The sequence below is a fragment of the Notolepis coatsorum genome (genome assembly GCF_963971535.1).
Source record: "Notolepis coatsorum genome assembly, chromosome: 12".
Classification (NCBI taxonomy): Eukaryota; Metazoa; Chordata; class Actinopteri; order Aulopiformes; family Paralepididae; genus Notolepis; species Notolepis coatsorum.
Genome location: NC_140176.1, coordinates 58000155 through 58027548, shown reverse-complemented (window position 1 = coordinate 58027548; position 27394 = coordinate 58000155). Strand labels below are relative to the sequence as shown.

General features: G+C 43.1%; 1 protein-coding gene across 1 annotated transcript in view; it reads left to right on the top strand.

The window, feature by feature from the left end:
• The first annotated feature begins 225 nt into the window (after positions 1 to 225).
• The window catches only part of znf438 (zinc finger protein 438), a 101089-nt gene continuing 73920 nt past the window's right edge, over positions 226 to 27394 (top strand). The window contains exon 1 of the mRNA XM_084325583.1: positions 226 to 317. The gene's annotated coding sequence lies outside the window, so the exon portion shown is untranslated. The remainder of the gene's footprint in view (positions 318 to 27394) is intronic.

Here is a 27394-nt window from a genome sequence, read left to right as displayed (position 1 = left end):
GGGGGTGTTCAGATAACTAGCGACTGTAGGGAGCATACGTGGTTCTTTCTTCCCATGTTTAAGACACGGTGTTCAAAACAAAATAATATTTACTCAAGTTTGTAATGTTTTATTTGTTTTGGTCCACAGATTCTTGCAAACACAATGATTATACACCGCACTCGTATTTGTCTCCCCCCGCGGACTTGAATCGAAGGTTCAGCTCAAAATGGCTGCAGAGAAACTGTTATGAGGATCGGCCGATTAACAACGTATTTACCAAAAAATGAACCCGTGTGCAATCTAAAGACGAGCCCTCCAAACAACCGGGGACACAGGTGAGATTCGTTTATAGTTCGTCTATGATTTCCATGGTCTCTGTCGCTTGTATCCATAGAAAATAAGACTCAAATGGGGCTCCTTTTCAGTGTTATCACGGTAGCCTTGACACCCAATAGGAATACACTGCAGGGTTTGGCCTATATTTACATTAAGCATAGCCACTTTTAGACCAAGTAATACTGTACTCAAAGTGCAGATTCCTGTACTGTTGCTTGTGCAGCAAACAGCAGATTAGCGTTCGCTACACAGAGCCTTGCTATGGCTAGCCTCTCTGCAGCCATGCAGAGCATAAACACGTCCCACTCCCACCAGAGGGACTCCCTGTAGACGAGGTGAAGAAGTTGCTCCCAACAAGTCGTTGCCAGATGTGCAAAGACACTTCGTTTTAGCGAATAATTAGAACCTCCAAGGCTAAATGCATTTAATTGTTATTATGGTTGTGATGTGGAATGCATGCGATTTATGGTCCATGGAAAACCAGCCATTCTATGGCCAAGGCCCTGGAGTTTGATTGATTGATTGAAAACTTTATTAACAGATTGCAGAATGGGTACAATACAGTAGTTAAGGGGATGCAGACCAGAGAAAGACTTTCGTCCTGTTTACATCAGGGTCCCCCAGTGAGGAGGATGTACTGTACATGGAATGGCAGGTGGGATGTTAAACGTGGGTGTGTGTGTGTTCCTTTTTTGACACACTTCGATTAGATATAGCCTAGGCCAGGGGTTGCCAACCTTTTTGAAACTGAGAGCTACTTCATGGGTACTGGGTACTGATTCATAGTCACACTATCAATTGAAAATGGGGGACCCTGATGTAAACAAGACAAACGTCTTTCTCTGGTCTGCATCCCCTTAACAATTGTGTGTATTGAGCCGTACTGTACCCATTCTGCAATCTGTTAAATAAAGTTTTCATTCATTCAAGGGCTACCAGTTTGATACACTCTTCTGAAATAACACATTTTCTCAGTTTGACTTTTTAGTTATATATTATCAATGATAAATGATACTCATCTTTGTGAAGACACTGATCACGTTAATGATTTCTCACTATAATGATCAACAATGACTGAACAAGGTGGGAAACCGATAATATCAATATTCAACACTTTATATACACCCAGGCTTGCCGTGGGCGACTCAGGTCGTCCTTGGGGGCTACCTGGTGCCCGTGGGCACCGTGTTGGTGATCCCTGGCCTAGACTATAGTGAAATAAAATGCTATGAAATAGGCTAAGCCTGTAATGTGGCCAGGGGTAGTGTTCATTATTTCTTCTAGTCTTGTATGATGCATGATGATGGTCAAATTGGCCTTAGCAGCTACTTCAGTTCAGCACTTCAAGGTTTGTTTTATACAGGTCTTCTGTTCAATCAGTGTATTTCCTGTTATTAGGCTAAAAAGAAGGGGGAGGCTGTGCTATAGGTTAATATGACATGGAGCCAACATTACAGGCTCAGAGTGAGTTTCAGTAATTGTCAGAGTAAATAACACTTCACGTTGATATGATGGCGATACTTGGATTGCAAGAAACCAATACGCAACAAGGCCTAGTTGCAGCATGTGCAACAAACAGCAGTCGAATAGGTGTCACTTTGGAGCAGCTGCTGTTAGAGATGTGCATTTCCCCCATTTTTATGGTGCAGTATTCGGTGGTTGTTCTGAAAAAGTATCAAATATTCAGTGCCAAGTTATTAAAGGCCCTCTCCACTCAGAAACATGTTTTTTTGTTTAACTCCTCTTGGGAGCGTGTTTTTGACTATACAGCTTGTTATTTACAAGCAGAGCTTGTCACCAGAGCAGCTCTTTCACATTCTCTCCCCCCGAGAGGGACAGCTTCTCTGTACTTCCCTGACATCCGAGTTGCATGTGTGATGTCACTAATGGGTCCGTCGAACCTATCTTGGGCCAATAATATGTGATATTGTTTTTATCACAACATCTATTTTTTAAAGGACCATATCAGTCAAATTGACTTTTCGCTATTACCAGAGATTGTCCGTCTTGTGTTTGTAGTAGGGCTGCAACTAACAATTATGTTGACGACTAAACGATTCATTTACCAGAAAAAATAACAATTGATTCTATTTGCAATTTAATATTTCAAAATGTTTTACTAGTATCCTCAGGTCACATGAGTAGTTGCCTCTTTGACACCACCTACTGAATACCCAGAGTAGGAGATGAGCCATGGAGTTTATTTATCTCTATAAATGCTGCGTAGTGTGGATGCCTACTGTACATGAGTAGGGAGAGTAACCTACATGCCATTACTGCTTTTGATCTATTGACTCATTATAGCTACTTTATTATCTTGAAATAATATAACACCCGTGACCCGTCTGTTACTATGACATTGTTTATCATTACATGATACAATGTATCCATGCCTGTAGGTTTATGCTGAAAAACTTTACTTTTTAGATTTAAAAAAACTACCAGCCAGAGAGATTAGTACATCTCCATTAACACTTTGATTGCCTAAGGTTAAATTCATGATATACCATCCGTTGCCAGCTCTATTTAACATGGAGAAGTTCCCCTTCTTTGCAGGGCTATAACTTTTTAAATTCTATTGCTAGATTGCCATTATTAGGGCCCATTCAAGGTCCTATATGTATTGTTCATGGTGTAGCAACGTTAAACTTTTTCATTCACATATTCATACTAAAATATGGTCTAAAGTATAAGTATGTTTTCATCTCTTTCTGCAGCTTTCTCCAGAACGTGATTTATAGCCCCAAATGCATTATATTGATGATGAAATACAGTTTGGTAGGAATCTGTGCGAGATCAAAAATTTCAATTGGACGTACTTCTAGAAGTTTCTACGTATCATCTGATGATGACTGGATGGGCGGTTGATCGTTTATAATTCCGTGGGCAGCGTTAGATGATTCATCCAGAGTGGGTCATATGTTCATCAGAGCAGTTCAAGTTTCAAGTTTCTTTAATAGTTGTCATACAGAAGTACAGAATACTTTTATACAAAATGCTTCTTACTGTTGCGCTCCAGAGACTGTGCAAGACAAGATAAGTATGAAATAAAATAACATAGTAAAATTAGAAGTAAAAAAAATGAGGTCACAGTGTTCAGTTTAGACATATGTACAATGTTCGATGCAGAATAGACGTAGTTACCATACAATACTGTGCAGTGTACTAATATACAATACTATATAGTGCAAGGCAGAAATGGAGAAATGGGACGAGGTGCAATTTAGGTACAATTCACAGTAGGTGTACGAGTTGTAGTGCAAATCCTTTATCAATAAATATAAAGTGTAAGTGTGTTTGTGTGATCTAAAGTGTGGAGAGTGGGTGCTGCAGTGTGTTGTTTGTTTGAGTGAGTGTGTGCGTGTGGGTGTGTGTGCTGTGTGCATTTGATTGAGTTAGTAAAGAACACGTTAGAATATAACGCTGAATCTTACCGTGGCTTCCTCGCGCCGCTGGCAGATGAGCGTGGAACAGATTTTTTTTCTATTATGGGATGTAGAAATGCCCGATCTATTTCCAGGTTGTATAATAGTATATACGTCCAAATCATGTTGTTTTTTCGAGTTATTTCCACCGATCGATGTTCACTGTGTGAAGACGGAGTCTCTCTAGCATTAGCGAGTGCCCGGACCCCATATGGAGTGAGTCCTACCGGGTTAAAGGTTGACATCCGGTTTCGATCTGCCGATCGGCCACCAGATGGCGCTCTTGAACCGCTAGAGGATTGAGAGGAGATCAGAACTGTGTGTCAAGGGCTCCGGATGGAAAATATGATTCCGATCACAGATTTTTGAAATATTGATATCAAAGATGAGTTCCGGCGTCCGCGGCAACTTGAGCATGGCGGGGAATGACGAGTTCCGGCGTTTTCGGCAGTTAAAGTGTTCATTATTACATGTATTGTGTGTTATCCCTCCACTGACCTTGGCTTACGTTATTAAAAGCCATTCATACTGCCATTGATTTTTGGAAAGTGAAGGGGTGGAAAGTCCTTCATGAGACCTGGAAGTCGCTCATGCTCTATAGGCGCTCAGCAAGGTGTGTGTGTCGCAGAGTCTGTGGTGAATAGAGCTGAAACAATTCCTTGAGTGAAAAATGATTTGCCTCAAGGCCTGATTTAACCCACAGCGCACTGTGGACGATTATTAGTGTTGCACAACGTGCTTTCGCTGTGGAACACCAAAGATGCTGGAACGTGAACGTGAAGAGATTTCGGGCACGGATTGCAAAATGGAAGTAGATGGAGGAAATAGTAGGGGTGGACGGTATAAACGGTATACGGTATAAACGGTATGAATTTGCTCTACGGTATGGATTTTGACTATACCGTGTAACCGGTAGTGCAGCTCTAAAATAGCAATGACGTCATGTAACCACAGCGCGACTATTTCACTCGCATTTGCCCCTAAAAATAGATAGAATTAGTCATAGATAATAGATATGTGCGAACTGGAAAAAGTTATTTAGGAGGCTTCGCGCAGTGGGCGTGCCAGCCCCTCCCGCACGCATGTAAACACGGGTCTAGTAGTCTTGTGGGACGGGACACACACGGGAGGACGGTGGCGTCTCCCTGAGCTAACGTTAGCTTAGCTACCGTTACAAAATGACTCAGTCAACTATTCACTTTTAGTTTAATACATGATGAGGCATTGTCTAACCGAACGGTATCTAGTCGGCCAGCTACCGATAGCTCCTGACATCAACAAACGCTCCATCAAGTCTAGTAGAGACGTGTATGATAGCTCCGTTAGCTGTTAGCTCACGTTAACGCAAGTTAGTTCACCGTTCAAAACGAAATGTCCCATTGAACTAAATAATTCACTGAGGCGTTGTATTAACGTTATATATCCGGCTAGCAGTAGCTACAGATGGCTCCTGATATCAATGTCTTATAAGTTATAACACTGATTCGATGCGTATTCGAGCTGAGGGCTTGCTAACGTTATACCAATACAATAGGGTCCAGGTGCAGCGCCGGAGAATCCTGGCCGTAGCTCTGCTCGAGGCTACTCGAGTATAGGTCCAGGTGCAGCTCCGGAGAATCCTGGCCGTAGCTGGAGGCTACTAGAGTACACACAGACAGTGGAGCTTGTTGCGTGGTGGCGATGTCTCGCAGATAATACAAGTACAAGTCTAATTATATAATATATATATTTTATATAAAAAAAAAAAAAATTATATAAAATCAAATTTTTTTTTAATCAAAAACGATGATACCGTGATATATACCGTTACCGTCTATGCTTCAAATTATACCGTGATATCAATTTTAGACCATACCGTCCACCCCTAGGAAATAGCGATGAGCAAAGAGAGACTGGCCCTAGAAAACGCCAGAAATGGTCAAAAGTTTGGGATCATTACAAGCTGAAAATAAAGGAACTCTGTCTATTGTAAAATCAAACTAGTCTACCACAATAGCACTTTGTTAATGCTTCAGCATCTCTGCAGAAAGCATCCAGTCCACAGAGTGGAGTCGACACAAGGTGATGTTGTCATAATATTATGATTGCTAGTTGATGATGGCTAGTAAAGAATGCGTTAAACCCTACATGTAATGGCTGGTTAAGAAGGTAAATCAATATGATGGCTAGTTAATATGTTAAGATACCGAAGTTAACTAAGTTAACTTATCTGATTACTCATTATTATTATCGACATAATATTTATCGATGGAATAATGAGTAGAATACTCTATCACTAAAATAATCGATAGCCTAGTGGTGAATCTGAATGGACCTTACCTATCTTAAACTCTGCCCTCTTTTCTTGATCCTCCAATCGAGGAGTTAATTTGTCATTGTAGCTGGGCAAACTGTGACAGAGGGAAGAGATCGAGCCCATGTACAAGGGATACCAGGGACAAACAAACCAGCAAACGAATGAACCCGCAGACCGCAGTGATACAGACGCTCCTTCCAAGCACCTGTACTCGAGTGTTATGATGTCAGAACACATTTTCCAGCCTCGGTAACACAGGAAAGCTATGAGTATGTTATCACTCAGTCAAGGCCAAGGACCTGTATTCATAAAGATTCTAAGAATAGTACTGATCCAAGGATCACTGCTCGGGTCATATGACCAACTACTACACAAACACTCAAAAGAGTCGAGCTGGTCTCAGATTGCCGCTGCTCCTCAAATACACTTTATAAATCCAGACACTGGAGGGTTTTCAGTAAATGTCAGAGTCACGAACACTTTGAAGGAGCCTTGTAAAAGAAGGAAGAAAATTATCTGCTGAAGGGCAGTCAGAGAGACGCTGGCAGAAATGGAGGAAAATCTAAGGAAAATTCCCCCAAAGCCTGAGCTATCTCGAAGTAACTGGGAACATCTTTTCCTCCGTGGTGCACGTGTTCCAGAGAGAGTTCTCGGGTGTTCCCCTCCAGATTCTTTAAGATTTATCATTCTCACTATCGGCAGCAGCCCAGTTTTTTTAGTCTCATAAAAGATACCGCAGAGGCCAAAAAGTATTGGCTAGACTGCCTGCGATTATGGTCAAAATGTGTTGGTGACCGCCGGTTAGCAGCAGTCTGACCTACTCTTACCTTTAGGCTGAAACAACAGTCACTATTGACCGAAGTATTCTGTTGCTATTCTGTTGCTAGGGGAACAGCTTTGCCCCCCCCCCCCCCTTTATTTCCTGTCAGCAACTGTATTAACAAACATTGCAACAGGAAATACAAAGGGGCCTATAGGGAGGTGTAGTCTGACGTCACTTTGAACCGCCCGCGAGGTCCACCCGTATAGGGATTTATCATTGGGAAAATGCATTATCGGCTATTGTAACAATTCTGCCTCATGAACATTGGCAAGCTTTCCATTTTTGCACAAAATGAGTTCCCTTCTATCACTAACATTATTGTTTAAGCATGTTTGCTTGAAATACAATTTGGTGATTTATTTTTTTAGGATTAATTGCGAATATTTTCCTGTTGAGCTATAGATTGTGGATGAATACGCACAGAAAGGTACACCATGCAAACGTTCATGCTTTATTTGTTTTAAATGAGACGATTTAGAAATGGGCAATGTGGAAATACGTTGCAATTTTGCGAGGTGGACCGGCCGGAAACAGCAATGACGTAACCACCTCTGTAACTGAGGGGTACAATTCCCTGACTGTATTACTAGATATGATACTTACTACCACTACCTTTGTACTTAATATTCGGCCACCCAGTACACGGCATAAATATATTATGATGAACACTGTCACGTAGATGAAACGGATCCAACACAAATGTACGAATTAGAAATAGGTCTTTATTTCTACACAGCGATGGTGTGTAGAGCAAGCACTTAATCAAATCAATCACATTTATGAATGGAATTAGTATGCACTTTTATGGCAAGAGTATTCGTCGGTATATCAATAGAGAATGTCCAATCTCTGAAGGCGCAGGTGGTACATATACGACCTGGAATAGTTTAAGGAATAACAGCAATGATACTTTAATGATTATATACTGGATACACTAGAGGGGGTTAATCCGGTCGCTTGTAAGCCGACAGGAGTAGGAAGGGGGGGGGGGGGGTAGAATCCGACTGCCTCATCCGGCCAAGGGTATCCCAGGTGAACCCACTGTAGTGCCGTTCAATGCGCCGGCGATCCTTGGACCACAGATGAAAGCAGGTGGACTCTTTGTGGGCCGGCGTCATCCGGTCCACGGAGGAGAGACGTGAAGCGACCTCGTCTTGCAGAGCGTCTCCTCACCTTGCGTCCTCTCCAGGGGGGGGGGTTCCAACACACGGCAGTGTCGGGGGTCTTTATCCATGGAATAATCAATGTGTACAAAGCATAATCCGTGCCTGGGAAGGCGGGCTGTCGTCGGTAGAATAATCCGGTATACAGGTCCACTCGCTCGTCGGCTCTGGGGCTCCTCGGGTGCAGCTTCACGTGGGGTCAACCACCCTGGGTAAGCAGCCAGTTCTCTGCCCGAAACGATGGGGTACTGACTACGGTAGTATTCTCACCGCACGAAGCACTATATATTAACAGACTATTATTAGCTTAATAGACTACGTCCAACTCGACGATATAGTGCCAAATATGACTATTCAAATATTAATATACACAATGTCTCAATACCGATGGTAGGCGAACTTGGCCTTACTCCCACACGTGGCGTCGCGGGGAGGCTTTACGTCTGTGACTCTATTGGAGGGTAAGAAACTGGACTGAAAAGAAAGTCCTACTTTAGTAACGCAGTATATATACGCACTATGAACAAATAGTCCCATTAGTGGTGCGGTAGTCAGATTCCTACGCGGAACTAGGACTTGTTCGTACATGTGGAGCGGTACGTTTGAACTGGGTCTGAGGGGTATGGCAGCCTGGCACCAAGGTCTCGACCAATAGTAGAATGGAGACTATTATGGGATGTTCAGTAGGCTAGAATGGATATTCAATGCATATTGTACAAGGAATATACAAGGGATATCGGGGAATATTAGAGAATATACAAATACAATTAAATATATATATATAAATAAATATATATATTCGGTTTAATCTGGCCCTTCACAACAACCTCCCTATTTAGAATGTTTGTGTTATCAAGTTAGAAAATGTCTATAGGAAGAGCCAGTCAATCATCTGAGCACTTTTTATATAGCCAAGTTGTATGGCTAGCAAAAGAAAATGTGCTCAACAATTTTATGGTCACACTGACTGTGCATACGCCTAGTTCTGTCCCCCCCCCCCTCTTTATTTAAAGGGAACATGCATTATAAATGGCCTTTTCCAGTGATTAGCATGTTTTCCTAGCAATTGGGGATTATATCAATGGTCTGTGTAACTGTGTTGTTAATTATCATATTGACTCATCAGTCTAGTCTCGAGTTCATGAGATCCTCCCTCACTCAACTAAGCTGTTTTGCTGATGTGAATATAGCACTGATTTTTCAGGGCTCCAGTGCATGTTTTACCTCACATGCTCAAGTCTGCACACCTGTGAATGTCACCCTCCCTCTGCCTTAACATGATCCCATAGCAAATTTAAATAAGGACTCATGAAACACTTGAATTTGGATCTTAATTAAGCTACTTGCTTAATCAAATGTATTTTAATAACAAATACAATAATCAATCATAATAAACAAATTAAATAATACAAATTTAAAGTGCAAGTTTAAATGTAAAGATAATGTTTTAAAAGTAGCAGCCTCTGCCCCAGCACTGTGGTTCTGATGGGGCTGTTAACCTGGTCCAGGAGGGTGATGTGGATCCACTCACTAGGCTCCACCATCTCCAACAGCTGTAAGGGGAGAGGAGAGGAGGTGGATGAGTCAGATCAGACAGACTTCTAGGTATTTTGTTTGCTGTGTGCCTGTGTGTGAGTGAGAGGAGCTGTGTGTGTGTGTCTTACTCTGATCTCCTGCAGAGGAACACACCATTTACAAATGACAGCGTCCATAACGGAACCTGTGATTGCATTGCTATAGCAAACTTATAAATCATCAGATATAAGATAGCTAGCACTAACGTTCCCTGTCTCTGCAGTCTTAGCCCAAAAAGTTAAACTTTTTTCAACTGAGAAAAAAAAGCAGCCTAGTCTAGACCATGGCGCTATATAGACAATGGACGTTAGCACTAGCTATCTTAACTTACCTAATTAATACTCCAGTCTGCAAAAATACGACACTTGGTGCTAATTCACGGAGCTGTAAACACCGGTAGCCTAGTCAAGCTCTAGTAGCCTGTAAGCTTGGCGCCGTTTAACGTTAGCTAACGTAGGGCTGGGCGATATGGCCAAAAACGTTATCGCGATAAAATTATAAAATTATTTTCATATAACTCGATATAGATAATTATCGTCGATATCATTTCTGTCAAGTTTAATTAACTTCTTATGCCCGGCGCCGATGGACAGGCTATTAATAGACTTGTTTTGCTGCTGCGAATGTCTCGAGTTGATGTCGTCATCAGTCCGCGCACTAACAGTTAGCCAGAGCAAGCGGTGTATCCCATGACAATGTACTAACTATCACCCTAAAATACTCCGTTCCGCCCCAATACATTGCAACGACGTCCACCGCATACCCCACACTACTCTAACCGTGGCCTCAGAATTCACGCCACACACCCACTCGGCACGTAAACTATAAAATAGCGGCGTGCAAGCTAATTATCCTAGCCAACCTTGTTTCCAATGTACTATATCACCCTAAAATACTCCGTTCCGCCCCAATACATTGCAACGACGTCCACCGCATACCCCACATTACTCTAACCGTGGCCTCAGAATTCACGCCACACACCCACTCCGCACGTAAACTATAAAATAGCGGCGTGCAAGCTAATTATCCTAGCCAGCCTTGTTTACTACTAGAGTCCTACCTCTCTACCCAGAGGTGCAACGCGGGTCTCCTTCGCTGTCGGCCATCTCCTTCACTGATTGGTTGTTAGTGCGTGTGCTCATATCCAAGCTTGGAAAATCGATATATCGAAACTTTGCGACCACGTTTCATGTTTATTTCGAGGAAATAATTTATCGTGATAGTTATCGTTATCGTTTTATCGCCCAGCCCTAAGCTAACGTTACATAGTAGTTGGTGGACACGCAGCCTCAACATATTAACTGAAATAGCGTTCGCTTAGCAAGCATTATCATGAGACATTCTGTTTTCCAACATGTAAGCTAAAACTTACCCATGATCCGAGTAGCTGTCATCACGGTTCCAGAGTGCTCGCTGCTGCTTTCTTCTTTTTTGTCGTTAGTACACAGAATGCAGTCATGGCAGACGAGGGAAATTATACTGCCCCAGCACTTTCTGTGGTGCATTTGCGCAGTTTTGAATGAACATTACCGGCTCTCTTGTTTACTTTTTATATGACGCGTCGACCAGTGCATGTGAGCGGCGCGGGGAGCGGAGCGGGCGGTTTTGACGTGAGCGACGGAGTGTGTTTTAAAATGGGTCGGCGCGATGTCCGGAGCGAGAGTTCTCCTCCGCTCCAATCCGCTCCGGGCCGCTCAGTGGTTTAACACTGATGTAATATACATGTAGTACAATGCCAAAGCAACAGATGGCGATGTACAAACATGAAGGCCATTTTCAACCAATGAGAAGGGTGAACCGTCACTCACAAAAAAATAAAGAAATCTGCCGAGCGATGTGGAGCGGGGAGCGCTCGATTCAAGGTGAGCGACTTGGGGGCGGGGTCAACATGAGCGATTAGCGGAGCGGAACAAGCCGTCTAGAGCGAAGAGCGGATTTCACGCCCGCGCCGATCCGCTCACATGGCCTGGCGTCGACACTAAAATTCTGCGTCAACGAACTTTTATGATGGACGTCGTTGATTATGTCGACTAATCGTTGCAGCCCTAAACCCGACACTTCCTCAAATGGGTTTTGACTGCGAGGCACACAACCTGTGTAAACGCTCCGTGTGTGTGTTTGAGAGAAGACTGGTCCCTCTCTCTCTCTCCCTCCCTCTCTCTCGCTCATCCGCTTACGCTCGTCCGCAGATGAGCGAGAGAGAGGGAGGGAGAGAGATGGAGAGAGAGAGAGCGAGGGACCCCTCTTCTCTCAAACACACACAGAGCGTTTACACAGGTTGTGTGTAAGTGCTCCGTGCCTCCGTGTGTTTCTCTCTCCCTCTCTATCTCTCTCTCTCCCTCGCAGTCGGGAGCACCAGCATATCACTGTAATATCTTTGCGCATGCTCCCACGCGCACACCCGTATTCCGAGCCGTACAATAATATTCACAGGGTTATATATTGTCATTTGAAACAAGTTACCAATGCATTGTCCCGTGGGATTATGCCCCCTGCAGCGAAATTAATTAGTATCCCCCTCAGTTTCTCTCTATCTCTCTCTGTGCCAGTCGCAGACTGTGTGGATGACTGTCACTCAAAGTGCTTATTTGCGGAGCCAGGCCAAAACAGCCTGAAATCCAAAGTGAGAAAAATTTGGCTTTTGAGTACTTGATTAGAAATATAAAACAATGAATTTTTTTGAATAAAACCTTACAGATGTGTTCAATAGACTTACAGGAATTGTGTAAAGTTGCCCAAATAGTGCTAGGAATAGAAATGCATGTCCCCTTTAATTTAACTAAGATTTGTGATTTTTGCATAGCTCTCTTAATTTTCCCTTCACTGACAATTCTACCTTTTTGCTTCATGTGTGGATCCTACTCCAGTATCATTTCCCTTGCTGTGATAGAGTCCAATTAGGATCGGCTTTTTGAGGGATTTGAGTAGCAAAGGCTTCTGGGTAGTGCCGGGGTTGTGTTATGCTGTGCCACAGCTGGAGGTTAGCCTATAGAAATATGTCACAGCTAAAGCTTGGACCAATGGTTGTCCTCACACCAATGTGAACCAAGGGCTGTCCAAAAGAAATGGTATCTGTGTACTGCTATTAGGGTTGGGTATTGTACCAGTTCCTGGAATTCGGTATCGGTACCCAGCTGTACCTTTTTTCCGTACTCAACTCTCTCTATAATACTTTAATTTTTTCAGTTGTAAATAAAATAGTTAAAAACATTGTTATTTATTTAGAACTAGGGCTGTCTTAAATACTTCGAAGCTTCGAAGCTTCATTCGATGGCACAAGCTTCAAACAGTAAAAAAACAAATAGTTTTGCCTCCAAAATCTTGCGCCTCCATTCCAATGAAACGAAAGTAAGCGGCGCCTTCCCGCCTCCATTCCAATTAAACTAAAGAAAGCGGCGCCTCGACTCCACCTCTCTACAACAAGCACGTGGAGATTATCTGTGTTGAAAACAACAAGGACATGTGCAGCAGACATGTCGAAGAAGTCATCAGACGTGTGGTTACACTTTAAAATATGCAAAGACAATGCCCAAAAAGCAGAGTGCCAGATATGCCAGAAGAAAAAGTTCAACTCTACAACAACTTTGTCAAATCACCTAAAAAACGTAAGTATCGTTGTACACGACGGCGACGCCACACAAAACATTAATAAGGCTATGCCTATGCTGCTATGACTAATGTGTTACCAAGTTGGCTAATTTAATTGTAATCATCTGCTTTTGTAGGTGCATTGTCTGATATAATTATAAATTAAATATAATAATTGTTTGCTTGATAGACGAAGGTTGCAACATAATTATGTCATGTCATGTCGTTGGCTGTGAGAGCAGCCCCACTGCACCCAGGCAGCGCAGCCGAGTGAAACCTTGTTGGCTGCGTCACAGTCACGAAAGGGGCTACTTAATTAATTAATCCAATCCACTTTATTTATAGAGCACATTTAAAAACAACGTTTACCAAAGTGCTGTACAAGTCCCACAACATAAGATAATTTCATTTGGGCAGTGGCTAAAATCACTTGGGTCGCTTAAGTGACAGATAAGCTGGGAAAACCCTACCACTGTGGCACATTATCTTTCCATTATTGACATAGCCTACTTGGTTTATGCAGTTTGAACATGGCCATAAACTTCTGCCGTATCTGAAATTGTATCATAAACATCTTGAAAACCAATGAATATCTCTACATTTGATGGACATGCTATTATGAACTCAGTAGCCGTACTCTTCCTTCTTAATTCTCCATTGATTATTGTCTTGTAATCTGCGTCTTAAAGAGGAAGAGGGGTCTTTCGTTAGGGGGTGCATCATGGCAAAACGGTTCAGTTTAGCAGAGCGATTTCATCAAACGTGGTTAAGAGAAGGTTCCATACTTTGTCCTCACTGCCCTGTACGTCGTCGGATGCACTGGAAGTCTATGGCATTGTTCAGTTAGCACTAGGGCTGACCTTCAAAGCTTTTTTTGGCAATCGAAGCTTCGGGGCCGAGCTTCGATTTTAATTCGAAGCTCAGAAAAAAAAATAAAAAAAAAAATAAAAAAAAATATTAATTTTTTATTTTTTATTTTTTTTAATTTTTATTTATTTTTTATCTTATGTTGTGGGACTTGTACAGCACTTTCATAAACTTTGTTGTTTTTAAATGTGCTCTATAAATAAAGTGGGTTGGATTAATTAATTAAGTAGCCCCTTTCGTGACTGAGCCAACAAGGTTTCACTCGGCTGTGTGATTTAATTCAAGGTGGATCGCTGTTGTCGTTTGAACAACTTCAGATTTCATGGGAACTACCAATCCCCCAAATCAAGAATGTTTAAGATGAATGAAGTAAGATTTTGATTATTTGAAATATGGCCTGTGTAGACTAAACTATGCACAGAATTATGTCAGTCTACAACAGGGGTGGGCAACTTTGTATATGGTGAGGGCCACAAAATGTCCACAATCAATCTGGGGGGCCGCATTGTTTATCGGCAGTCCCGCCAGTAGTACCCCATCACTCAAATAGCCACAAGGTATATAAACAATTATAATTTGTTGTAACTTTGTTTTTATTCCATTTCAAATGCATTTAGTAATGCAATTTCAACTTTATGAATTTATAAACAGCTGAATTTAAAAGTATTGCTGTGTAACCCCAAATATATACAAAAATTATCAATTATAATTAAGGCTTCTAATAAAATAAATGTATGAACTTAAAGCCCACTGCTCAACAAACACAAAGCAGCATTCCTGCTGCATTTCACTACAACAGTCAATCAAAAGTGCAATAATAAATGATTTTGTTAAATGTATAAACTTTTATCCTGCTACTAAACAAAACATTATAACACTGAAATGCATGTTATGGATATGAAGCACTCAGGAATGTTTTGTTTAGTAGCAGGATAAAAGTGTATACATTTAACAAAATCATTTATTATTGCACTTTTGATTTACTGTTGTAGTGAAATGCAGCAGGAATGCTGCTTTGTGTTTGTGTTATTAGTGTTATCTGAACACTACAAAAGTAAACAAGTAAAGTGCAAGTAAAGTAAAGTGCAATACTACATGCCTCCCATTGACCCTTTATCAAACTGGCATGACATTCACCCTCGCCCCACAGTGGGTCAATAATGGTTATAATAATAATAATAATAATAATAATAATAATAATAATAATAATAATAATAATAATAATAATAATAATGGTCCCCTCTCTACACCTCTCCATCATCCCCCCCCCCCTCTCTACATCTCTTCATCATCTCTTCCCCCCTCTCTACACCTCTTCATCATCTCCTTCCCCCCCTCTACACCTCTTCATCATCTCCTCCTCCCCCCTGTCTTTAATGAGACACTTGTGGTCTCTCCATTTGGCGCACAATAGCAGGAATGTCAACTTCAATGTTTGTGCATGCAATCTGCATCAGATGAAATAATGTTTCATCCGACAGCCTGTTTCTCTCCTTTGACTTGATGTGCTTCATGTTTGAGAAATTGCTCTCACATATGTATGTGCTCCCAAACATAGAGAGGGCAAAGTCCCTGAGGAGTGGGAAGCGGGGCTCAGGTAGCAGTTTCCAAAACGAAATTCCCCTCTCATTTCTCTTTGCTTGAAAAAAAGGATCTGACTGTAGCTTGCACAGTTCAAGCTGCAACGGTGGGGGCTGCTCTGACACCGTAGCGGTGAGGGGGCCGGCAAACAGCGCTATCCGTGACGGCATGCCATTGAAATCTTCAAACCGATCATTGAATTGCATTTGCAGTGTTTCAATGTCGCTCCTGTACTTTCCGACGGCTCAGCCATCGGATTTCTGTGTGTAGCTGCAAGTCGCCATAATCAGTGTCCATCTCTTCCAAAAAGGAGACAAACTTTCTATGGTTTAGTGACCTGTTGCCTCCACGAATTAGATTGGTAACCTTGGTAACCAAATCCATAACATGGCTGTAGTCAAGCTTCTTGGCACAGAGAGCCTCCTATATCAGGTAAAAAAAAAAAACGATTTAACGACTCTCGCATATAATTTGACTACACTCGACTCACATTGGTCATTATAATGACCCACAATAGATGGAAATTATGTTAGCGAACTTACCTGATGTATAATGCAGTGCGGCATTGGACACTCAATGCCACTCTGCCTTAGAAGCCCGGCGAATCCTGTGCGTTTTCGTTTCATTGCCGGTGCTCCATCGGTAACAACAGCCGACAGTTTATCAAAACCCCCATATTGCTGCACGGCACTTTCAACAGCGTTTCATATGTCCACACTAGGGCTGACCCCTATTAGTCAAATAGTCGACTAATCGATCGAAAGGAGCCATAGTCGACTGCCAACTCTTCTTAGTCGAATACAATACAAAAAAATGTAAAAATTTAAATAAAAAAATAAAAAAATAATTTTTTTTTTTTTTTTTTTTTTTTTTTTTAATATTGGCCTGGGGCCGCATAGAACGTCGGTGAGGGCCGCATGCGGCCCGCGGGCCGCCAGTTGCCCCTCCCTGGTCTACAAGGTCCGGATTCTACATGGTCCGGCAATGTAGACCTTGTAGACTCCACTACAGACCAATTATCAGTGAATGTTCATGCATTTTTAAGAAGGTAACTTCCACAAAAAAACAAAGAACTCACCAAAACATCTCAGTAGCACCTTATCTAAATTTTATTTCCTATTTTGTTTATTCATCCCAGTATCTTTCTTTCTTATGTGTGGAATTCTACAAGGCATGTATATGTATTTGAGGATGATATCCTTCAAACAGGCAATAGTGATGATATAATTTGGGCAGTGCTGAACTGGGTTACTTTCCTCCAGTGTATTTGTCCCCCGGCCCCACCCAATGGCCCCATGCGCGCGGCACACACACACACACACACACACACACACACACACACACACACACACACACACACACACACACACACACACACACACACACACACACACACACACACACACACATTTACATTTAGTCATTTAGCTGACGCTTTTATCCAAAGCGACTTACAAGTTCTGTACGACAAGACAGCAAGAAGGGTACAACTCTATCAGCTGAGTAACAATGTTTATCAAAGTGTTGCGTGTTACAGTGTAGGTTAGTTTATTAGGAAAAGTGCATGACAGTAAGGTTAGTCACGGTTAGATTTTTTTTTTTTTTTTTTAATCATTTCAGATAATGGTTGAAGAAGTGAGTCTTTAGTCGACGGCGAAAGATTGGACGGGATTCGGCTGTCCTAACTGGGATGGGTAGTTCTCACACACACACACACACACACACACACACACGCACACACACACGCACACACACACAAATCGAAGTAAAAAAAAAATTGAATTTTTTTTTGAATTTTTTTATTTTTATTTTTTTTAAACTTCGATTTTTTTTTAATGTTCGAAGCTTGTGCCATCGAACGAAGCTTCGAAGCTTCGAAGTATTTAAGACAGCCCTAGTTAGCACAATGGCGGTATTAAATATCTCGGTGAAAAAACATGGCTGTACAAGTAATTCCTATCTCTGCCTACATCAGGAGCTGTGATTTGAACAGGCTCTGCCATACTGTCAAAACTAAACGCACCTCTACAGGACTGTTATCAGAGTAGATATCGCCTGTGAAGCCTTAACTATTTGGCATTAGCCTATATGATTAATATAGGCAATTCTGTAGTTTGTGAGCTTGACATGTGAGGGGCCAATAAACCTCAATATACTTTGATTGGCTTAGAGCGATTTTCCATCCTGTACAGTCTGCTTTGGCTTTCATCATCGCACTGTTGGAAATCTCTCAGGAAATGTCTTTTGATCGCACTTTAGACTGCATCACACAATGATTATTAATCTAGCATTAGACTACTTGATGGTGTTTTGGCTATTGGAAGCCTAATAAGAGTATTGGCTTATAAACCTGGCATCTAAGAAACACAGTTCATTTGGGGGAAAAGTGGGGGAATTGACTTTGGCTAGTGAGCAGCTCCAGTGTGGTTTCACATGTGGCTAGCTGAGGAGGGTAGGAGAGGGTAGAGGAAACTCACATTGCTTGCTTAACGTTTCCGCTCAATCATAACCGAGATCGTATCACACAGACACACTTACACCAGACACATTTCTTTACTCAACCACCGCTCGTTTTTCCTCTTCTGTAGACCCTTTCCAATGGAGGATTTGCACCTGAGAATTATTTTAGCTGTATTTCTTCCAACATGGCTGCCTATAAGCAATGCATTGGTAACTACTTTAAAAGAAAATGCCTAGTTTCTGTGCAGTGGAAGAGTAGGTCAATTCCACACATTCTGTGGAAAGCCCCTATAGACCTGGGCTACACTGTGATTTTTTCCCCTTTGCAGTTGCCCAGTGAAACTCTTATCATACCGTATTGTATAGGTTCATAATCTTTTGACGGGAGATGTAGATTATTTAATTATTTTACTGTTGTAACCAATAAAGGTAAATGTTTTAACTTAATCTTTGGGAAAATGTGTTTTATATTGTAATCTTTACTAATTTCCATGGTAAAATTACTACATGTTTTCATTGATCGCCATGAAGATTTCCATCCCAACATGAAAACTATGGCCAGTCAGATAATGAGTATATAATTTCAATAGTGTATTTAGTTTTTTTATACATTTATTTTATATATCCATATTTTTCTCAAATTGCAAAACGCAGATCTCATTTAATTATGCTAAATTCTGCTCCCATCAAATGTCAGACCAGTTGAATACGTGGAACCATATAAACCCAGCTACCCTGATAAACTCCTATGGTAAAGACCATAGTAGGCAGAAATGCATACTAGCACGTGACTCTGCAGGTCTATGTCCTACTAGCTACAGATAATAACACAGGAAGGACAAGGCCACTGCAGTTCTACCGGTAGTTAAAGTTTTTACTGGAGGTGTATGCTATTATATCTAACCCAGTACTCTGATATGATCAGGTTAACAAGTGGGGCTTGGCACACAGTATATTAGTTGTATAACTATGTGGAAAATCACTTTTAAAGGGATAGTTCGATTTTTGGACATAGTTGCCACTTGCCAGTAGTGTAGTGGTTGCAAAGCTATTAGGCTATACGGAGTCCCGTGCTCTTGAGTTCTGGCCGGGTTCCGAGCAAACCAGGAAGCTTTAGACGGGCAGCAAACAGGGATTCGGGGGTCACAAAAACTAAAGTTTTAATCCACACCACAATATGCAGACAAAGGGTCACCGTCACCCACCTCCAAAACAAAACCATGGTCCGCCAGCATTTTGAAATGGCTACCTGTGAACAGGCTCCAGCACATAGTAATACACTGGCCTTTTTCTAGAAACAAAATAAAAGTGATAGCGGAATCATGGGATGACGGTGGTTTTGTGTTGGAAATGGACCTCTCACGGGTGATTTCTGGCTGCTCCAGTTTCTCCAAAATTTGCTGCAGCTATAGGAAAATGAATTGACTATTCATGGATCCCTCCTAGCTTCATCTGTGGTTCATGCAGGCTGGTTCCAGTGAACAAGTAAATATAATAAATAATATAATTCTCTGTCTCTGATAAGGAATTAGATTTTCGAAGCTGCAGTTGAAATTGCTAGCCAAAAATAGCTTAGCAGTTTGGCTTTTAAAAATTGGAACATTAACAAAACATAAAATCCTTTTTAGTGAAACACTATCTTCCCATTAGAGGTCTATTGGTAACCAGAACGATAAGTAAGTTAATAGTTTTGCATCGACTACACTGGCAAGTATTTTCACACAACTTAATGTCCAAAGATCCGAACTATTCCTTTAAGGTGTACTTTATTTCATGTGTGCTGCCTCCAAACTAGGCCCACAGGGCTCCAGAACCTATGCCTATTCCTAAGCCATATGCAGGAAGGATCGCAAACCAAATTCTCTACCTCTACGATACAGTAATCTATAAGCTAGTTCAATGATACATAAAATGACAAGTATTTTTTTTGTTTTGCAGTTTTGGGAAGGAAATGAAAGTCCATGACACATCTACAGAATATTGGGCAATGTCTACATTGAATAAACGTTGGACGCTGTTCACTTGATCTTGAAAGACGTTCTTTAACAAGGCCGTCCGCCCCAGCGATACTGTATCTCTCCTGCTCTATGGAGTGCATCAGAAGGACACCTTGTCAAAAGCACGGAGGAGGAGAAGAACAAGGGAAGTGCATCTGAAGTTTGAATAATGAATGGTGAGGTGACCATATTGTGGCTGGAAAGGCATGTGGTTCAGTAATAGGCTGGTGAACATTTTCCTGGTAAACAGTCGGTCTGGCTAGAAATTTAAATTATATAGCCTCTCATAGGGCCTAATAACGGATAATAATGCTCTGGTGCCACAGTCATTATCAGTTGATGAGAGGAGACTCGAGCGTAGGCCCCAGTTACAGTAACGGGTTGTAACTTACAGTAAGCTGACCATCGCTTAACCATCTCTCATCTCAATCCAGCTACTCTCTCTTTCCTAAGCCAGTCTGGTTAGACTCAATAGTGTCCCAATAGTAGCCTGTAATAGTGTCCCAACAGGGAATTGTGTTCTACTAGTATCACAGGGAGAACTATAATAGTGATTGGCTACATCGGTCCCGTAACATGGGTCCTGTGTGCGTCAATACTTTTACCAACTACCATCCAGTTCCACGTTCGCGTTCTGATTGGCCACTGACGTTTCTGGTCATGTGACATCTGCGCCAATCGTGTGACGCCTGTTTCTATCACTGGTTAAGCTTAGGCACGATAGAGCAGGACGATAGAACACCAGCCCATATTCCGATCTTTAACCTTAACCAACTTCGAAAGAGTCGCCTAAGCTTAACCAGTGATAAACTAGGCGTTAGGTAGTTTGCAGGCTGTTCGAGGCGGAAATAGGCGCAGAAACAGGCGTTGCATGATTCGCGCACATGTCACATGACCAGAAACATCGGTGGCCAATCGGATCGCAGAATGCGAACGCGGAACTGGAGGGTAGTTGGTAAAAGTATTGACGCACAGTTTACCAACTACCCTCCAGTTCCGCGTTCGCATTCTGCGATCCGATTGGCCACCGATGACGCGTCCCGTAACATGGTATGTATTGCTACTGACGTATGACATAATGCCCTGGCATGCATGTATGACGGAGCATATAATTGATCAGAGGCGGCATGTCCTGTGTCAGAGACTAGCCATGGCCCGGCCAGCGTGTCTAAAGCCTGGCAAGCAAGCATGATGAATGGTGAAATGGAAACCAGGAAGCCTATAGAGGCCTTTGATTCCAGTTGTTTAGATAGGATAGGACACAGACTACGAGATGTTCAACTGTAAAACTCTGGTTCCTATAAAAAGAACCGAGCGAAAACCTTAAAGCCAAGCTCTCGGTCTAGAAAAAGGAATTGCCTAATTTATCCATTACTACCGAATCACTCAATTAGTTTTAGACATTTAGGAAAATAGAACTCATGTTTGGCCCTGAGCTTTGTTTGCTCAACGTGCGCCCGGTCCATGTTGTGGTTTTGAAGCTGAAACCAGAGCCCATGCCTCGTCATTCCAGGCTCCTCCTACCTCAGCAGTGGGTGTGGCACGGGCTGACGGGCACGTTGAAGGCAACAGAGATGTTCACTTTTATACTCTGTCATTTGGCCTTGTCCCAACACACTGCACACCTCCCTTTACTTCCAACCCTCACTCACACACTCTCCACCCCCGCCTCACCACTGTCTCTCTCTCTCTCTCTCTCTCTCTCTCTCTCTCTCTCTCTCTCGCTCTGCCTGTCTTGCTCTTGCTCTCTCTCCTTCCCTCATCCCACAGCTATGATTTAGGCATCAGGGCGGCTCCCACTCCCTCCCAGCCGCGGATCGGGTTACCCTGCCATTACTCAGTCGTTCCCCCAGCGAGGGTGCTCTGTGTCAGGCATAGCGGAGCCTGCCTGCCTGCCCGCTGCAGTGCCTCGCCGGGCCCTGTGGGCTGGCGCAGTTGAACCACAGACGCCCCTGGTCAGTGGAGGCTCTCCAGCCATGCCACAGCCTCCCAGGAAAATGACATGGTCCAGTGAGCGGCAGGCAGCTCGGCTCTCCGTCGCCCCACAGCTGTATGTCATGCTCCGCTACAAAGGGAGGGATGTGGTCTTATAGAGCTGGACCTCAGCCGACAGGCTGATTTCATCTGGCTACAGCCAGGAGATGAGAAAAGGTAACGTTAGATGTCTCCTTGACTCGGCTGGCTGTGGCCTATGAGGAAAAAGGTAACATTAGACGTCTCCTAGACTCATGGTTTGTTGTTTGATATTTTTTTGTCCCGGTTGACGGAAGGGAAGACACCCAGAAATATGGCTCGGTGAGGCGGTTAGCTGCCAACGCTGCGGGACCGCACAACAAGCCCGGCCCTCGCATGCGTCACAAGTCGCCCCGGAGATTTGTGGACCTCATCGTTTTATGGTTATGTAATCTCGGTTCCCTTGACGAGTAAAACGTCTTGTTAAACCCCACGCCACCCTATTCCCATAAAAGTGAGTGATGCAGGCGGGAGAAGAGGGCTTGCCACCTTGTTAGGGATGGCTTCCCTCCTACTGTAGTGTGTGTGGTGTTGGGTGATGGGGGACGTTAGTGGTCCACAGGGCCAAAGCATGACGCTGCAGGAATTTCACTGGCTGCTCTTTATCACTTGATTAATGGACGCAGGGAGAGGGAGAGAGAGGGAGATAGAGAGGGAGGGAGAGAGAGCGAGAGAGAGGGGGGGGTGGAGGGAGAGAGAGAGGGAGAGGGGGGGGGTGGAGGGAGGGATAAATACTGACAGGGAGATGAAGGAAGGGTGAGAGTAGAAGCAGAGAGGACAAGACGGAGGGACTGAATAAGGACAAGATAGTGGGACACAGAGAGACAGAAGGAGGAGGGAGACGTAGCAGAAGAGAGACAGAGAGGTGGACGTGCGACGGTGCAAATAGTGGGCGTTTTGTATTCATGTTATTAGAGTCAGTGCTAGCGAGAGAGAGCCAGGTGTCAGTGCTAGAGAGAGAGAGAGCCTGTGTCAGTGCTAGAGAGAGAGAGAGCCTGTGTCAGTGCTAGAGAGAGAGAGAGAGCCTGTGTCAGTGCTAGAGAGAGAGAGAGCCTGTGTCAGTGCTAGAGAGAGAGAGAGAGCCTGTGTCAGTGCTAGAGAGAGAGAGAGAGAGCCTGTGTCAGTGCTAGAGAGAGAGAGAGAGAGAGAGAGAGCCTGTGTCGGTGCTAGAGAGAGAGAGAGAGCCTGTGTCAGTGCTAGAGAGAGAGAGAGAGCCTGTGTCAGTGCAGAGAGAGAGAGCCTGTGTCAGTGCTAGAGAGAGAGAGAGAGAGCCTGTGTCAGTGCTAGAGAGAGAGAGAGAGAGCCTGTGTCAGTGCTAGAGAGAGAGAGAGAGCCTGTGTCAGTGCTAGAGAGAGAGAGAGAGCCTGTGTCAGTGCTAGAGAGAGAGAGAGAGCCTGTGTCAGTGCAGAGAGAGAGAGAGCCCGTGTCAGTGCAGAGAGAGAGAGAGCCTGTGTCAGTGCAGAGAGAGAGAGAGCCTGTGTCAGTGCAGAGAGAGAGAGCCTGTGTCAGTGCAGAGAGAGAGAGAGAGAGAGAGAGAGCCTGTGTCAGTGCAGAGAGAGAGAGAGAGAGAGAGAGCCAGGTGTCAGTGCAGAGAGAGAGAGAGCCTGTGTCAGTGCAGAGAGAGAGAGAGCCAGGTGTCAGTGCTAGAGAGAGAGAGAGAGCCTGTGTCAGTGCAGAGAGAGAGAGAGCCTGTGTCAGTGCAGAGAGAGAGAGAGCCTGTGTCAGTGCTAGAGAGAGAGAGAGCCTGTGTCAGTGCAGAGAGAGAGAGAGAGAGAGCCTGTGTCAGTGCAGAGAGAGAGCCAGGTGTCAGTGCTAGAGAGAGAGAGAGCCTGTGTCAGTGCAGAGAGAGAGAGAGCCTGTGTCAGTGCAGAGAGAGAGCCAGGTGTCAGTGCTAGAGAGAGAGAGAGCCTGTGTCAGTGCTAGAGAGAGAGAGAGAGCCTGTGTCAGTGCTAGAGAGAGAGAGAGAGCCTGTGTCAGTGCTAGAGAGAGAGAGAGCCAGGTGTCAGTGCTAGAGAGAGAGAGAGAGAGAGCCTGTGTCAGTGCTAGAGAGAGAGAGCCAGGTGTCAGTGCTAGAGAGAGAGAGAGCCTGTGTCAGTGCAGAGAGAGAGCCTGTGTCAGTGCAGAGAGAGAGAGATTCTCTTGTCAGTGCTCTTCCTCATGCTGTAATGTTTTATGAAGCTCACAGCATCTCTAATAAAGCATGTTGTTGTCCACTCTGGTGGAGTCACAGCACCTCTCCTGCTTCCGCCATGCTTCCAACTCCCAGTGTAATTTATTTTGCCCGGCCATATGGTCGCCCTGTGTATCGTAAGGCGGCAGCAGCGCTATCGCCGCACGGAGGACGGGGCCTGTGAGGGCTAATCCTCTGTAATTGAAAGGGAAGCGGCGTGGCGGCGGGGCAGTGGCTTGTAGTAGCGCGTCTCATCTCTCCAGTTGTTTTACAGTAATGAGACATCTGCGGTCGGGAGACAGAGGGTTGTTTGTGGAGGAAGACGCGGCTCTCGAGCCTCGGGGGCTGCTGGGTCTGTCACCGACTAAACAACGCCCGACACGCTTGTTTACCCCCGTCGGCTCGTTTCGCCGCTTCGGAGCCGTCCTTATTTACCGCCCCCCTCTAATGTTTGATTAGATCCGTTTGATGAATAAGAGGATTGAATTGGGATTATTTATGGCGGCGATATTAAGGTTGGACAGGAGGAGGAAGTCCAGTACAATCAGAGCCACCTTCTCCTTGTCTCCTAGATCCTAGATCATAGCCCCGAGTTTGTTTAGTGTCTGGCCAGGTGGGTTGCTTTAGCCGTAGTCACTGTGACTCAGGCTGATTCAAGATTCAATAGATTTATTTGAGATGCATTTGTCACATACATATACGAGACACGTAGGGATGAGGCTGGTTTTTAACACATTGAGTGCCGACGATGAGATTAGTCGTGCTAACTCGCCATGCGTTGAGTGCCAATGACGAGTTTTCTCGTCTTTTTCTCGTTTTTGCTTTTATTAGCAATATCCATAACATTTTTCATCCATCCAGCCTAGGGCTTGGCGATATGGCAAAAAATCATATCGCGATAACGATATGATAGATAATGTTATCATATTTCTCTATATCGATAATTATCGAAATTGTTACAAGTAAATTTTTTTCTTTTCTTTTTTTCTTTTTCTTTTTTTAAACAACAGATGTATGTTTATTTTGCAGCAATTCTTTGTCGTTGCCGCCATCTTTAGTGTTACATCCCCTCACACTCAAGTTCTCAGGCTCCAGCTGGTTTGAAAGCGAAAGTAAACCGGCTTCTCTGCTGGCTGTGGCTCCAGGGGAGTTGAACAGTTCTGGCTCTGCTCGTTTATTTTCGATCTTTTGGCGCTTTTTTGGTGGACAAACCACCGCACATGTGCACCGTGACTCGTGACTGGAGTCTAGCTCTGCTAGCACACATAGCCTACTGTGTACAGATGGTTTCAAACTGTATTTTAAATTAGAAAGCAAACAAAATAAATGGACAAGAGAAAAATAAATCTCAATTTGGTCAGTATTGTCATTTGGACAAGCAAAGCCATTACTTTAAGTTGCAGGCAAGAAAGACAAGTCTGTCCACTGTCTCTGGTTTTAAAACTGCCCTGTTGCAGGTAAAAAAAAAAAAAAAAAAAAAAAATTTATATTCGATATCGATTATTAAAATATATCGCGATATGTATCGTTATCGTTATATCGCCCAGTCCTAATCCATCCTGACGTTATCATTGGGAATGGTTCTGAGCTCGAAAAGGGCAAATAAAATACCGCCGCCTATCGTCTCCCGGATGGTAATCATAATGCACATCATTGGATTGGATTGGATTGGGTGGGCATGTGCATCAGAAAAAAAGTCCGGTCCGGGGTTTTCCCTTCTCTGGCAAGCAGTATCGTGTTATCACATTCACTGGCGAGGCTCGGAGCAGCGTCGATTATGTGTTTTGGTGCTATAACATTGGATCAATAAACGTAGGGCTGGGCGATATGGAAAAAAATCATATCGCGATAACGATATGATAATTTTATTTTATTTCTCGATATCGATAATTATCGAATTGTTATAAGTATTAAAAAAAAAAAAAAATACATTTTTTTTTTTTTTTTAACAACAGATGTATGTTTATTTTGCAGCAATTCTTTGTCATTGCCGCCATCTTTAGTGTTACATCCCCTCACACTCCAGTTCTCAGGCTGCAGCTGGTTTAAAAGCTAAAGTAAACTGGCTTCTCTGCTGGCTGTGGCTCCAGAGGAGTTGAACCAGGGTTAGAAATTAAAATTTTTTTTCAAGGGCTTTTTTTGCCCCCCTTAATTGATTTTCGGGGGCTTTTTTTTGTATTTCGGGGGCACTGAATTTTTATGATAAACGGTAGGGGTGGGACGGTTCACAAAATGGACGGTTTGGTTCATATCACGAATTTGGGGTCACGGTTTTCAGTTCGATATACGTTAATTTTTATTAAAAAAAATGTAACACTCAAATCTAAAAGTCAAGATAGACTGCGCTCACAAATTATAACACTGGGTGCTGAAATCCCGTCGAGTATAATAGAAAAAGAAAGCAATACGCTTGGACCAGCACTCACAGATTTTGGTATATTTAATGGCAGCCTGAAACAAACATGTTTCGGAACATAATCGTTCCGAAACATGTTTGTTTCAGGCTGCCATTAAATATACCAAAATCTGTGAGTGCTGGTCCAAGCGTATTGCTTTCTTTTTCTATAACACTCAAATCTAAACATGTTTCTCATTTATTAAAAATAAAATAAAAGGTTTACAGTGTTTACAGCCTTAAATAATGTTTGGCACACAAAGACCGAACTGACTGAAAAATATAGGCTACATTTGTCAAAGTATTAATTTAGTGCAAACAAACAATATGCTCAGCCAGCACTAGACTTTCCTTTCTTTAATTAATATAAACACACAAAAACAATGTCAACCATGTTTAAATTCCCTGCTTGTCAGTTCTTAATGGAAAGATTCGTTTTCTGCTTGAAATTATTATGTTTCTGTCTACATATATTTAGACTAACATTATTTAAATATTGAGTGCAACTGTGGTGGATTACGTAATTCGGTGAGTTGGAACTATCTATGGGTTGGCGCCGGGTCCCCACGGACATTTTAGCGTGTGGCACCGCCACCTTCAGCTCCGGTCACGTTAGGAGCAGTTCATAACGTCAACAAGCAGCGCGAAAGCGGCAATAGTCCCGGTTGGAGTTAGTAAAACACAGTTGTATGTTAGCCTTCTTGGATGTTGAATAAACGCCTA